Genomic DNA, 16,661 nt, shown 5'->3' on the forward strand with positions numbered 1-16,661 from the left:
GAATGTCCCAGTTTAAGGGAGTTAAACTTAACTTTGGTTTCATTTATGGTTTATTTGTATATGGTAAGTGAAGAACAATTGGTGCAATAAAAATATTCTTTGAGTTGAAAATTTTGTTTTAAAGTTTAAAAAAAAGAACATATCATTCATTTACTTTGCATCCTCTTGAAATAAATCTGCGTAAACAAAATTTGTTTCTAACATTTGTAAAAACAGAAAGTGGGCGTCTCAAACCACTATAATTAATCTTTAACACAGTTCTTGAATAGCATAGTTCGAGATTAGTAAAAGATAAATATTGTTAAATAGGGATTTCAAATCTAATTTTTTGTATGTTACAAAAAATGAACAATCGGTCCTTTATCACTAATAATAAAACAAATATAAACTTAAATGTTAGTACTTTAAGTAAATTTCAAATCCTTATTGTTTAGACACTTACGCATGATCTTAAGTTTGGTTGAGACTGCCTTGCACGAAGAATGTTTTAGAATTCTGTGATTTACCAAAAAAGTGCAAAAGAAAACGCATAATCGTATCTTTAAAATTAAAAAAAATCTTATTTGTAAGAAAAAAGCCACCTATAATAAAAAATAAGTTAGTTAAGAATTATTGAAGTGAAGCAGAAAAAATGAAATTATTAGAGATTATCATAAGATTCCTCAGACTTCTTTATAACTATTTGTTCTTAGATCCATTAACTGCGCTAGCTTTATCACTTTTGTTCAACATATTCTTAACGAATTTGAAGCCAACTACAGAATTTAACGTCTTCTCGTCAAATGGTAAATTTACCTCTTTTCCGATGTCTTTAAAATTTGAGACACGAATAAGCAGTTTAAATAAGGTATTAACAATAACTTTTATTTACCAAGTAGAACTAACTTTTAATTTAGTAGATAATGAAACTTATTCAAAAGCTAGTGTTTGTCATGTCACGCTTGATTTCTCGAAATCGGAGGACGTGAAACTTTATAAGTGTAGTGAGTGTTGGTATAATAAACCTAAAGTAAATAAGTAGTGCGTGATTAGCTAGACTAGAGACAAGCGCATAAAATTTATCATGAAAGTAAAAACGTGGATTTAATTTTAAGCTTAGTTCATTTCTGCTTTAAGCTGTTTTCTGTTATATCAATAACATTTGTAATTAAAACAAGCATTTTTAATCAATGGAGACTGTAACTTTATAAATCAACAAATAACGTTCCACGTTTGTTGTCTATACACTGCATTTTATACATTAAGTATATTGACTAAAAACAATATTAGATTGTACTTTAGATGCAAAGCAACATGATATGAAAGCCATTGTTGGAACCTAGTGTCACCAAAACGCACTGGTTTTTCGATATATTAGAATTGTTAATCTAGCTGATTTTTACCAATAATTATTCTATAAATAAGCTAAAAATTAATTTCATGATTCATCTTCATTTTGATTGGCTCTTAAAGGAAATTAGCAAAATTTGATTGTTAATGATACTGATGTAACTAATATAAACAAATTAAAATTTATAATCCTTACATACGCCCCCATAGGCTTTATGGTAAATCTTATAACGCAAATACCAGGATTAAATATATGTAGTAGGTTTAGCACAAGTGGCACATTGCGTTGCTTTCTGATTAGAAGGTATCGCTTTGTCTGTTGAGCAACCTCGCTGTTAATAATTATTTCGGACATAATATCTCACTATCTTCTGCTAATTTAAGGGATATGGGCTAGCCCTAGTTTCATATATTTAGATAACGATGCAAAATAATTATCTTAAATGTAAAAATATAATAAAATACTAAACGTGCACAAACACACGCACACACATATGCGTATTGACCCTAATCTTACTTTTGATGAAATTAATTTTATAAATAAAATCAAATACAGATTTTTTTTTAAATACAAAACACATAGAAACTCGTAGTTTGTTTCATGTATTGTATCTTGGCCCAAGTACAAAAATTAGTTTAATCAATATGTTTTAATCAAAATCATAATTATATCTATATAGAAATCAATCAATCAATAATCTTAGTTTACTCAAAGAACACAAGTAATGTCGATAATTGTTAAATTAAAGCAAACAAACTCTGGATTTAGATACATTTATATAATTACGTAATTTAAATAGCAAGACGTATAAATAGTTTATCAATAAACAAAATTATATTTCATAAGCCTAATGTTAAGTAAAGGATCTCGTCGACAACTGTGTACAAAATACAAGGCATGAATGAAATGCCCAGAAAACCTGCACTGGACCAATTAAATTGATCTGTTTTAATTTGGTGTCAAACTTTTTGTACGTTGTTTATATTATGTTAGAAGTCCCAGTACTTAATACTGAGTTCCGGAGAAATAAGAAGAAAAACAGATTATATTTGAAATTTCATATAAAAAGAAGAAACTGTGTTGTATAACTTGCATTTGTTGAAAAATATTATAAGATTAAAATCTAAAAGTCATGAACAAAAACGTTACTTGGACTATAATAATGACTAGTAAAAAACACAAGAAAAAACGAAGTTCGTTTCTATGCAATGATAAAACAACGAAACTGTAATATCTTTCCTACTGCTATCAATGATATATAAATTAAAACTGTAATATCTTTCCTACTGCTATCAATGATATATAAATTACACAATGAACGAGATGTACAATTGCTTTACTAATTATAGTATCAAGATAACAAACAACGAACGCCAGACTTTTCTTTACTACAACTGAGGACCGGCATATATAGCGAGGTGATTAGAGGGCTCGAGTCCTAATGTGATGATCGCGGTTTCGAATCCCTGTCACACACGCTTTTTTAGCCGTGAGGACATTATTATGTAACGTGCAATCTCATTATTCGTTGGTAAAAGAACGGTCCAATAGTCTTATACTGATAAATTAGGGACAGCTTAAGCAAATAGTCCTCGCATAGTTTTGCACAAAGTTTTAAAAACAATCATTAAAATTGAAAACAGTAAACTTCGGCGTTTATGGATCTATCAAAAAAGATGTCTTGGTTAGAAGTCCTTTAGAGTTAGTGGACATTTTTATAAGTTAGAAAATGTACTTCATAATGAGCAGTCACTGGTAACGTGGTTGCAGGCTTGTCATCCTTCCTGATATTTGCACCGATAACCAAAGGCATCGAAAGAATAAAAACAATAGTTTCAAGTAATATAATTTATTTTGTAAAACTATATTTTAATTTAATAGAATAATCCGTAGTTAACAGTTATTAGTACTTATGGCAAAACGATTGAAATTCTCTGACGCTTAGGCCTGGCATAGCCAGGTGGTTAAGGCACTCGACTTGTTATCTGAGTGTCGCAAGCTCGAATCTCCATTACACCAAACACGCTCGCCATTTCAGGCGTGGGGGCATTATAGTGTGATAGTCAACCACACTATTCGTTGGTAAAAGAGTAGCTTAAGAGCTGTTGGTGAAGGGTGATATCTAGTTGCTTTTCCTTTAGTCTTACACTGCTAAATTACGAAGGCTCACGCAGATAGCCTTCGTATAGCTTTGTGCAAAATTAAAAAAAAAAACAACAACTAACAAACCAGTCGATAAATTATAATAAAATTAGATTCTTCGTAGAACAATTAAATTAACTTACAGTTCTTCTTATGACGTAATTTGAATTTTGTGTTTTATTACCCGCAGTTTAAAATCCCTTTAATTCCATTCCCATTTTTAATATGATCAGAAAAAGTATCTACAAATTGTTTAGTAATCATATAGCAGGTTTTGAGACGCCAACACAAGGGAACAACTGTTTGATCATTGCTAAGTAAAATGTTATTATAAACGTTATTTTCGAAAATATATTTCATAACCACAACATGAAAATAGATCATTATTAGCTGTAAAATAATAATGCGAGTTTTTTCTCTTATCGAGTATATATTTTATGTATCATATTTCATTGACTGAATAATTGAGCTATAATTCTAATAATAGGTGAGTCTAGCTTTAAATATGAAAAATTAATTTTAAAAATAAACTCATTCCGTTAGTAAATTAATTTTAGTCACTTAAAATACGAGTGAACGAGGTGGATTCTATCATCGCAATTTATATGATACTTAAATACCTATAGAACTAATAGAATATCCAGTTGAAAATAATCAATTATAAACAATTTATTTGTGTCTCAGAGTGTTGAATAGTGAACAATTTCCATGAGTTTTAATTTTCAAAAAATGATTGACTGATTGACTGGTTTACAAATAACTATAATTTACTTTATACTTCTAAATAATACTGTTAGAGTGCAATTCATTCCTCCAAATGCGGCTCAAATACATCTTCAGAACAAACCTAACATGAATAAGTAGACATTTCTCATTTTTGGTGAATTTGTTCGTTTCAGAATAGCAGCACAGGGTCATCCTTAAGTTGGTACTGAACGATAAAGATGAGACAACATAAAACCATTACCACCAACTCTTGAGCTATTTTTGTATGAACAAAATGTGGGATTTAACCGTCAACTATATATAAATATATTTATAGTCAAGAGCTCCCATTACTAATTTTTGGGTTACTTTTATATGATATAATAGTGCGATTTAATCGTTATAACCCGAAACTGACATCGTGTTCAAAACTAGGTTTATTAGGATTCACATTCCAAGTAGTCTTTCTACTAGGTCACATCAAGGCCATCTTGCTGAGCTGTGTGGATCCAACCAGCAACTGACTAATGTATTTGTGGGATACGCAAGTTTTAACCTTACTCCATTTTTCATCATAGTTCATTGGTTTTTACGTTTAAAAATGTTTTGAAAGTTTAGTATTAATACGTATTTGTGATTAACATCACAACGAGGCTCACCATAATGGAGAGTACATCTTTCTTCGCCGGCCTATTATATGTTTCTAATAAGAAAAGTGTGTTCACAATATTTCATCTCTAGCTTTTTGTTGCATACCACTGCCAACAAGGTCTTTAGCCCGATATCAGAGCTTATAAAGCAGGTTGTTTTACAGCATTTAACAACTCAGTTAAACACTATTTATATCAGTCGGTCTACTCCCTATATCACAAAACTCATAAAAAAATTTGTTTTAAGTATTCACTCGAGTTATATTTACTGTTATAAAAATTATTTTCTATTGTTGGATTAGTGTTTCCTTTAAGGATTAATCTAAAACTTCTGAACCTGTCAAACCTCATGAGATATAATTGGAATTAAATATGACGATATCATAAACAACAAAGGTAATCTGTTCACGACTTCAGGTACGAAGTTTTTCTTTTTTCATCTCCTTTTCGCAATCATAGACACTTCTAACAGTCTGCTAGATCGGTTTGTACAAACTGAAATATATTGTTCATTTAGTTTACGTCCGTTCTCGTCTTTACGGGCCTGACATGGCCAGGCGGTTAAGGCACACGACTAGTAAACGGAGTTCGAATCCCCGTTACATCAAACATACTCGCCCTTTTAGTCGTGGGGCGATATTATGTGACGGTCAATCTCCCTATTCGTTGTTAAAAGAGTAGCCCAAGAGTTGGCAGTGGGTGGTGATGACTAGCTGCCTTTCCTTTAGTCTTACACTGCTAAATTATGGACGGCTAGTGCAGATATCCCTCATATAGCTCTGCGTAAAATTCAGAACAAACCAAACCAACCTGGTCTGTATAATTACCCCAGTTTCAATGAGAAGTACTTAACAACATAGTAAAGGAGATCCTTCTATGCTAGTGTGGTAAAGCATATACTTGTTTAAAACAAAAAAGAACTACTTTTCTGAGTAAAAGATCAATAAAGCACATCCAGACATTACTGAAAATTCCGCATGTTCAACGCAAATAACCTTCCATTAAGGTAACTAAGTTAACTAAGAGTTTGTTTTCTTATAGCAAAGCCTTATCGGGCTATCTGCTGAGCCCAGCGAGAGGAATCGAACCCCTGATTTTAGCTTTGTAAATCCATAGACTTACCGCTGTACTAGCAGGGGACTAGGCAAATCTGAGGAATTATACAAGTAAAAATCGGGTTTCAATACCAGTGGTGGGCATAGCACAAGTAATTTATTGTGTAGCTTTGTGCTTCACAATGAGGACAAAAACTATGTTAAGAGACGGATCGATCATTTAACATGCAAGTCCTGAATAGTTCTTCTTGTCTCGGAAATAAACCAAATATTAAGAGTCCTTTAAATATACGTTCAATTTATCGTTATTCTAAGAATTGGAAAACAAATATTTGACAACTAAAGAGTAAAACACAAGGCCTGATTTCTTGAGAGTGCCATATATTTTTGATATAGACAAATATTACTGAATTTTCTGAACACGTTTATGTAAATACTCCTCGGACCTTATTTTTAGCTCAAAGTGTTATTTCGTGTGATTTGGTTTGTTTTTTTTCCAAATTATACACAGTCGTCAAAATGTAACGGAAGTGAAAAAACAACAACATGCACACATTAACATGAATAATTAACAAAGAAGAAGCTAGTTAATCGTCCCACGTTTATGTATGAATTTGATTAACTCGTTTTTCTTCAAGATTTATTTATGAAATGTCGTCGTAAATTAATTATTGAGAAAATTTTTACTTATATCGAGCGAGCGTAACATAGCATTAACAAGAGCCAATCAGGAAAGAGCTGATTCAGTAGTTTCAAGCTGTCATATTTTATTTAAAAAACAACAAACATTTCTGCAAGGTGTGGAACAGGAAAACTAACACGGAGCCTGAAGTATCATTCCTGTATAAATCAGAATTAAGAGGAACCTGTTACGGATGCTAATTGTTACATGTACCTTCCACGTTGTTACTGGAATAAGTAGATGGGGAAGCTACTGATTAAGCTCAAACAGGGGCGGAGCAGGGCTCTGGTTAATATGGGTTAATGTACCACTCTTCTGGCTCTGGTTAATATGGGTTAATGCTGGTTTTATCAGAAATATTTCGTGACAACGTGGCAGAACCAGACACTGCTTCTCATGTTTCCATGACCACTGCTCAACGGCAACTTTTTCTTTTTTTCCGGGCGACAAAATTGTTGTTGCGTTGTCAGTATACCTAAGTGTCATTTGCCTTCAATAGTTATTTTAGTTGTATAAATTTACATGTTTATCACATTCAGATGTATAATGAGGATGTTGACGTTATTTCTCTCCTGTTAAATCAGACACACGAAGATCGTTTATTATAGATAAGTTTTCTTTGTTTCTTTGTTTAGAATTAAGCAGAAGGCTACACAATGGGCTATCTGTGCTCTAACCAGGAGGGGTATCGAAGCCCGGTTTCTAATGGAGTGAGTCCGCAGACGTGCCACTGTGCCATTAGGTGTATTATAAATAAGTTTGATTGGTTGGTTGCTATTTGAATTTAGTGCAAAGCCACACGAGGGCTGTATGCACTAACCGTCCCTAATTTAGTAGTGATAGACTGGAGGAAAGGCAGGTAGTCATCATCATCTTCCGCCAAATCTTGGGATACTCTTTTACCAACGAATAGTGAAACTGACCGTTACATTATAACGCCCCAATGACCGATAGGGCGAGCATGTTTGGTGTGTCAAGGGTTCGAATACACTACTTTCAGATTACTATTCGAGCGCCCTAACCACCTGGCCATGATAGATCCTTACAGATAAGAAACAAAATTTGAAAAATGAAAAGTATATTAAATTATATGTAATTGTAAAGAATACAGAAAATGTTAAATGTTCCTCGAAAAGTATTTTTATCGTAAAATTTACATAATAAAGAATTTTTTGATATTTTCCTTTATGGCAATGTTACTAAAGCTATCTATCCTCCAGTTCCTCGATTCAGAATTGTACCAGAGAGCCAAACTGCGACTTTATCATAAAGACGGTATGAGAGAAACAAAGCACAGTGTGTGAATTTTCAATTGAATATTTTCATTTTGTCAAACATTGCAGTTCAGTGAATTCATCTTTCGAATGTGTAAGAAATAAGGCCTCTAATACCTGATTAAAAAGACGGTAGAATATTAATTTATGGATTCATAATTATCATTTTGTGGATTGATCGTAATACATGACTAGTTGTTGGCATGTTTAGGTAAAAGAGCAAAGTTTACAAACATTAGGACGTTTTTGGAGCATATCTTTTGGGAGGAAGCCCAGCACGGGAAATAAATACATAAATCATATATACACGTAGATATGTATATAAAACATGATAACTTTAACATGCACGCAACTAACTGATTAAAATGAAAAGTGGCAAATTTAAAAAGACGGAAGTGATACAAATATTAGAGCGCATATATGTGTGTATATATATATGTAGTTAAAATAAGTATCACATTATTGAAGTTGGGCCTAGCGCCACGAATTTTAAATCAGCTTTTCAATTTTTTATTTCCACTAGGAGGCATGCTGTTTAACTTTCTTATCGTGTTTGTCGCTAGTGTATTATCATATGGAATTAAAAAAGTTGTTTTCGCTCCTTTTTATGAACTTAAATTCATAATAAACAATGTTAGAGGAAAGATAAAACTTGTCTATAACCTAATGTGATTTTCACTTATTAACTTATTCAAAACACATATAATTGAGGCTATAGCAAGGCATAGCTTGAATTAAAGTTTGCAATTAATAATTTAGCAAGAATATTGCTTAAAATGTTTTAGAGTTGTTTGCTTTGAATCAAGCATTATATACTTAATTTGCTGATTTATTGAAAATCACTCAAAAATGCGCTGTTTAAAATAATTGACGGATAAATTATGGATTTTTATACTATAGCTATTGACAAGGCACTAATACTCTGGGTTAAAATATTAATAACTTTCTGAACCAATTCTAATATAAAAGAAATGTCAGATGACGTATATTCTCGTATCATATGCACATTTTGGTTATATATAAAAGTGAAGGAAACAGTTTGTTCTTAATTAGCAATATAGACAAGAGCAGAGTATGGGAAGAGTTCGATACTTATAGCAAAACGTCTTCAATAGTGCTATTTAGACGTTTCAGTGATGTCGAGGGCAACAGTTTGGCTATAAGCAAATCAAACACAACAAATTGTTGTGGAATGGCTACAAATCTTAAAAAGTATTGTAAGCAAAACGTGGACTCTCTTTCATATCACTAATACAATTGGCAGAAGGCACGAGCGAATTGAAAATGTTTCAACAATCATGCAATAGAACTGCTGTTTGACCTATGAGCTTGAAGCTAGAGACGAGTCTTAGTTCTCCAATAAAATACAACAGTTCAAACATCAGTTAGACGTTAGGTCAGTACGCAAACGATTAGAAACAGGTTTCTTAACTGTTGGTCTTCATGCCAAACGGCCAGTAATGTAGTTTTAGGTTTTATAGCGGTTGGCCCTATGTCAAACGACCAATAGAGTAGTTTCAGATTTCATAGCAGTTGGCTCTCATGTCAAATGACCAGTAGTGCAGATTAGGTTTCATAGAGATTGTCCCTATGACAAACGATCATTAATGTAGTTTCTATTTACCACAGAAAATCGCGTATCCAAACTACATGCAATGAATGCCTTGCTCATAAAGGAGTCTAACTTAATATTGTAACCAGATATAAGAGATGTACACATTTCAAGAGAGTCAGAAACCAGATTCAACCACAATCTAACAAAGACATAGGTATATAGTGATGGTAGTCTATATATATACTGATTTGGGCAGAAGCATCATTAGTACCCACATTGACCTTTATGTATTTCGAATCCATACCGTATAGAGATGCAATCGTAGATCCATGAGGTTCGTTGCATTTAGGTGCAATTGGTTAGAACTTTCTCTTTTTAGATTATAAGAGTCAAACACATCGTGTTTAGAAGTTTTAGAGCTTCCTGGAAGAAGATGTCAAGTAAATTGGTTGGACAGCATCCTCACGAAACTTGAAACTGATTGAGTACATATGAAATGATGCAGTAAGACGTTTTACAGCAATTAGTATTGATTAACTGGAAGCAGATCAGATAAAGGAGTGAGCCACATAATTCTAGCAGCTCATTAATTCACTCGTTTGAACAATACGATGTCTATGCACTATAAAATTTGTGTCCGAGGTTGGTCACACGTCTTATTAATATGTTTTAAAATAAGCTATTGGTCTGCAAAGCTTGTAAGACCAAATAAATATTTATAACTTGGAAACTAATGGCAAACATCTGTATATTAAATCATACATCTGATCATCTGACACGTTTTTCATAAAAACTGACTCAAGAAGGCCACTGACATTATTTAATAACAGTAATAGAACCTTGTCATAACAACGACATGAACAATTCTAATTATCCTTTAATTATTATAAGTAACGTATAATATTAAAGAAGTTCGTACCAAAGACAATATAGTTTCTTATTCCACACTGAAAGGTTAACCAACTGATAGAATCTTAAGGTCATTTGAATAATTAAAATGAACAAATAGAATAGCAAAGTTATTAGCCACTAAACAAGACTGAACCTTCTATATGTACTTGTGAATATATCGATAAATTTCATACATAGATTCAACAATGCTGTACCTATAGAGTTCATTAATACTTCTTTGACTTTTCTTTTTTAGAATTATTACTTGACAAACAAATGAGAAAGGAAATAATGCTGTTTTATAAAACATTTGAACGAAGCTATGGAACGTTGATTTTTATAAACTGAAGCCACAATAAATTATTTAGTGTCATATTACTCTATATTTCAAATAACAGGTATTATCACTATGTCTTATACAGATGATTGAACAAACTTAAATATCCTTAATACAGGTAATTGGTCTAACCTATCTGGTATAAAGGAAAGGTTAATCGCACGTGGTAAGAATGATTATGTTAATAGGATGGGATGTTGCTACAGGCGCGAGACATGCCACAAACGACACGAATACTAACATATTTGCTTGAAGACGAATTTCCGACGAACAACGCTGCCTAAAATAAATCACAACTTGATAAACATGTCAATGTCCTTAACGAGAAAGAATATAATTTTAGCGGGGTTTGTAAATGATACAGAGCCGAAAAATCACATCGCAACCTCTTGAAAAAGGGTTTGGTTTGGTTTGTTTTAAATTTCACGCAAAGCTACACGAGGGCTATCTGCGCTAGCCGTCCCTAATTTAGTAGTGTAAGACCAGAGGGAAAGCAGCTAGTCATCACCATCCACCGCCAAATCTTGGGCTACTCTTTTACCAACGAATAATAGGAATGACCGTCACATTATAACGCCCCGCAGCTGGAAGGACGAGCATGGTTGGTGGGACGGAGGATTGGAACCCGCGACCCTCGGATTACGAGTCTAGTGCCTTAACCACCTGGCCATGCCGAGCCCTGAAGGATGGAGTCTTTAACGTTATCCAGAAAAACAAGAAAAATAAAAAACGTACGTTTATAGTCCAATTTTTCTTTACTGAAAATGAATATTTGAAGACAAATTTTTGACTCTATAGTTTATGATAATAGAAGTCTTGAAAAAAAAAGTATGTTAATACATCAAATCCTCTACCATGACACTATATCATTCAGTTTGTGGTTCTTGTTTGTTTTACCATTGAGCTTTGAAACATACTGGAATAGCATAACTTCTTTCAAGCCATCCACAGTCCATATATCTCAGAACGACTGGTATGGGTATCAATACTTTTACTTATAAAGCAGAGAACAACGTTTCGACCTTTATAGGTCATCTTCAGGTTAAGATACATTTTTACTTCAAGTGGGTTTCTCGTCATCAATCATTCACAGACCAACTTAGAGCAACAACTCCATGCATAAAATAAACAAGTATTTGAAGCTCAAACACTATGAAATCACCGACATAGATAACTATACATACAAGATTCACAGCAATTCGATTGAGCTACTGCCTACCATGACCAGGTAGTTAGGGTACTAGACTAGCAGTCTGAGGGACGCGTGTTAGAATTACACATTTTACCAGCCATGCTCGCCCTTTTAGCCGCAGAGGCGTTATAATGTAACAACAATCCCAATATTCGTTGAAAAAAAGAGTAGCCCAAGAGTTGACGGTGGATGGTGATGATTAGCTGCCTTCCATCTTTTCTATCACTGCTAATTTAGGGACGGCTAGCGCTGATAGCTTTCGTACAGGTTTGTGTGAAATTCAAACTAACATTCGACTGCTTTCAAGACTACTGTACGATTCCAAGGTTCTTCTGTACATTAGGCTTGCACAAACATTGCATTAAAAACCAACGTACAATGTGTAGAAAGCTTGAAATTTATATCACGATGTGTGCTTAAATATAATGAGTTCGCTGTCTTTCGTAGAGACTCGTTACTGAGGACTCGTTGTGTCAGATAGTAGTACGAAATTTGCCACCAGACTGCCTATGATCGTCTACGGGAGAAGCAGTTCCAAGGAAACTATAGATTCTACGGTTAATCGTCAGTATTTCCTTTAACACTGACTACGTTTTAAGCGACCCAGCATGGCTAGGTGGTTAAGGCACTCGACTCGTATTCTGAGAGTCGCGGGTTCGAATCCCCGTCCTACCAAGCGCGCTTGCCCTTTCAACTGTGGAGGCGTTATAATGTGAGGGTCAATCCCACTCTTCGTTGTGGGATTGCAGCCCAAGAGTTAGTGGTGGGTGGTGATGACTAGCTGCCTTCCCTCTGGTCTCACACTACTAAATTAGGGACAACTGGGGCAGATAGCCCTCGTGTAGCTTTGTGCAAATATTAAAAAAACAAAAACAAATATTCTTTGTCTAGTTATTTCAACTTTTAGACCTAATAGTGTATGATAAAGAAAGTTGAATAAAGCGTAACGTAAGATTGTTTACAACTCTTACACACCAACTTTGATAAAAATAAGGAATAACGAATAAACTATGGATGTCTTTGTATATATTATTTTTCTAGACGAATTTCCGACTATGAAAAGTCTTGATATCAGACTAATCTTTCAAACTGCAATAATAACATTGTACCCACGTTATGCAAGAAGATGTAATATTCACTTTTCTACATTGACATTGTAAAAGTCATGTTTGTTTAAAAAAAATGTAATGTTATGGTTGGTATGCTAATGGTAAGTTATTTAAAGACAATGTAAACTGCTACTTATATGAATCTTGTAATTAATTCTTTAAAGTTTTTGTGTTTATTTGTTGTTGTTGTTCAGGGTTTTTGTAAATAACTATATAGAGGATTATGTGCACGTAATCGCCTCTAATTTTGAACTGATAGGTCAGAGGTAAAGCATCCAGTCATCAGCACTTGACACCAGGTCTTAGGCTAGTCTTGTTTGACTGAATAGTGAGATTTAACACTCAAGTATAACCTCGGCCCAGCAGTAACGATTACTTTTGGTAGCAGGCCATAACCATGAACTCTCAGATTTACTGTGTGTAACCAACCATTGATATTCAAAATTATCTTGTTATTCCGGATGAAATGTCTGTTATTCTTTTTTGTAACTTTAGGAACTCTTAAATCGCTGGATTTTATTCGAGATTCACAAGTTACGTTTCATATAATCAATATACCAACAGTTTGTGATATAGCAAGCTCAATTTGTTTTTTAAGGTACGGTGGTGTTTATCGTTCATTTGTTATTTTTTTCCTATCGTTTAGTTTATCTAAGAATTTTAGTTGCATCAACACGTCTACTCGGCTTCTAGCTAATAATTTGAAATGAGACTGACATCAACTTTCCTAACGATGAAGTACAAGTACTATTAATGTGGCAGAAAATTATGTAAATTTATGATCATATGAGATGTACTCTTATGACCTACTCAGTGAATAAACACTATGCCAGAAGCTACACTAAAAGAGAAAGCCACGAGATAATTAGTGAACACAACAGTTAGTGAATTACTGTTATTTATCGCTCGATATTGTTATTAATGTTGAAAGTTATTTTTGGAATACTGTATTTGCTGTTTTTTTTTTTTTCGATATTAAGTTTTTCTATCTAGTTCTTTCCCGATTCCATTATTGGAAATAACATTGATACTTATAATATAGTATTCCTTAACATTAATGTCAAGTTCTAGTCAGGCATGTGTTTAGTTAACTGTTAATAATTTTGAATATTATTCTAATTGTCTTTATAGCTTAATAAAATGATTTTTGTTCTTGAGCCCCTGATTGTAGCGCCGTGCTCATTTTAGACCATTTTAATCTGCCCGAGGTATTTTTTTCCTAATAATACAAACCAAACATAATTTTATGTGGAGTCATTACCATAATTAATGTTTTCCTAAGTGTTTCACAAATAACATGCAATAGATGTTGTTTAATTCCCATATTATAAAGTATATTCTTTATTTGCCTTCCAGAAAAACTAAAACCTCATGGCTTTAAAGCGGGACTACAACAAGTAATCTTCTATAACCTTACTCGCAGTTTTATGGGCTTCTAATACATTTGTTTTTTCTTTGTGTGAAAAAAACAAAGCTTTTGTTGTTTTGTTTAGTCATGGTTAACCTATTAGTTCCTGCAATTACGCGTGTCCATTCTTGGTAAAATTCAAACGTCCCGAAAATTTACTTACTGTTTCCTGTTCATAGCAATACAGAAAATAAAATAAAATAGAAAATCAATAAAATATTTTCGTATAAATCTAAGAGTTACAACGGTAAGTTTTCGGAGCTATAACTCTACAATCAGGGGGTCTATTCCCCTTGGTGGACTCAGCAAACATCCCAATGTGGTTTTGTTATAACAAAACACGCAAACCTGAAGATAACGTTATCATTATTTTAAAGTTTTTTGAAGAATTTAGGATTAGTGATGATGATTGATTACATCGTCCAAACTAATGAGAGCTTTTGAAAGTTGTTATATGTTCAAAGAATCATACGGCTGTCGATTAATGTGACAGAATTTTTTAGTACCACGCGAGCACTCGGTCGTCGGCAAAGAAATATAATTTCGAAAACTGATCGGTGCAAACTGGTAATTATAGAATGATACCCACAGAGACTCTGTAATTTTATTGTCCGAGGCTGAGGAAAAGACGGATTCTGATAACTGAATTTAATATAATTAAGTTGTTCTAAAATATGTGTTTTTCTGCTTCCCTATTAATATATAATTTAATACTAGATTTAATCAGTGCATAATTTTATTTGGATTAAAGGTAGAATTTATTTGTTCTTGAAAAAACTTTGTTGACTTACAATTTACTTAAAGGTGAAAAAACAACTATCAGTAGGAACTGTGATAGTTAACACTAGTACCGTTATTTAGAATACAAAATACTTAATGTGAACTGTGGTAGTTAACACTGGTACCATTATTTACAATACAAAATACTTAATGTGAACTGTGGTAGTTAACACTGGTACCATTATTTACAATACAAAATACTTAATGGAAACTGTGGTAGTTAGCAATGGTACCATTATTTACAATACAAAATACTTAATGGGAACTGTGGTAGTTAACACTGTTACCATTATTTACAATTCAAAATACTTAATGGGAACTGTGGTAGTTAACACTGGTACCATTATTTACAATACAAAATACTTAATGTGAACTGTGGTAGTTAACACTGGTACCATTATTTACAATACAAAACACTTAATGTGAACTGTGGTAGTTAACACTGGTGCCATTATTTACAATACAAAATACTTATTGTGAACTGTGGTAGTTAACACTGGTACCATTATTTAGAATACAAAATACTTGATGGAACTGTAATACTTGACACTGGTACCATTACTGAGAATAGAAAATACTTAATGGAACTGCAATACTTGACACTGGTACCATTATTTAACATGCAAAATACTTAATGGGAACTGTGATACTTAATACTGGTACCATTATTGAGAATACAAAGTACTCAATGGGAACTGTGATACTTGACACTGGTACCATTATTTAGAATACAAATACTAAATGGAACTGTGGTGGTTAAAATGTTATTGAAAATGCTGAGTGTTACAACCGTCACTGCTTATTACGCCGATTGATTAATAATATACAGAGTAAATACTGCTGCAACCATTTAATACGAACAATAATTACCACTGCTTCCATTTGAACATCCAAAGTAACTAACGCTATGACCGCTGCCACCAACAAATAACATAATTACAATTACAGCCACTTAATACACATAGTAAATAACTGTACACCAACTAATACATAGAATAATTACTGATACTTCCACTTAAATATGGAGAATAACTTTAGTTGCGCTGGTTTAATATACAGAGAATTACACCTACAACCATTTAATATTTTGTATCTGTGTTGAAGCCCATGAACTTAATAGTGTCGTTCACAAACATAATTAGTTTCTGGTGTATTTTTGTCGAACGCTACTTAAGACATAAAAAGAAAAATTGTTTCAGATATACTCCATAAATGTGCATGGAATATTACGTAAACTTGTTGTTTTGAATTACGCACAAATCTACACAATGGGCTATCTGTGCTTTGCCCACCACACGTATCGAAACCCGGATTTTAGCGTTGGAAGTCCGTAGACATACCGTTGAGTCACTGGAGGGCTATTACAGTAACAGATAAATGTTCACTGTAATTTGCTTACAGTCTGTATTAAAGAAGTAATTAAAGACGCAAAACATTACTCCTTTCTGAACGAGGCCCGCATGATCAGATGGTTAAGGCACGCGACTCCTACTCTGAGGGTCGTGAGTTCGAATCCCCGTCACACCAAACATGTTCGCCCCTTCAGCCGTA

The sequence above is a fragment of the Tachypleus tridentatus genome, chromosome 7 (assembly GCF_004210375.1).
Source record: "Tachypleus tridentatus isolate NWPU-2018 chromosome 7, ASM421037v1, whole genome shotgun sequence".
Taxonomy (NCBI): domain Eukaryota; kingdom Metazoa; phylum Arthropoda; class Merostomata; order Xiphosura; family Limulidae; genus Tachypleus; species Tachypleus tridentatus.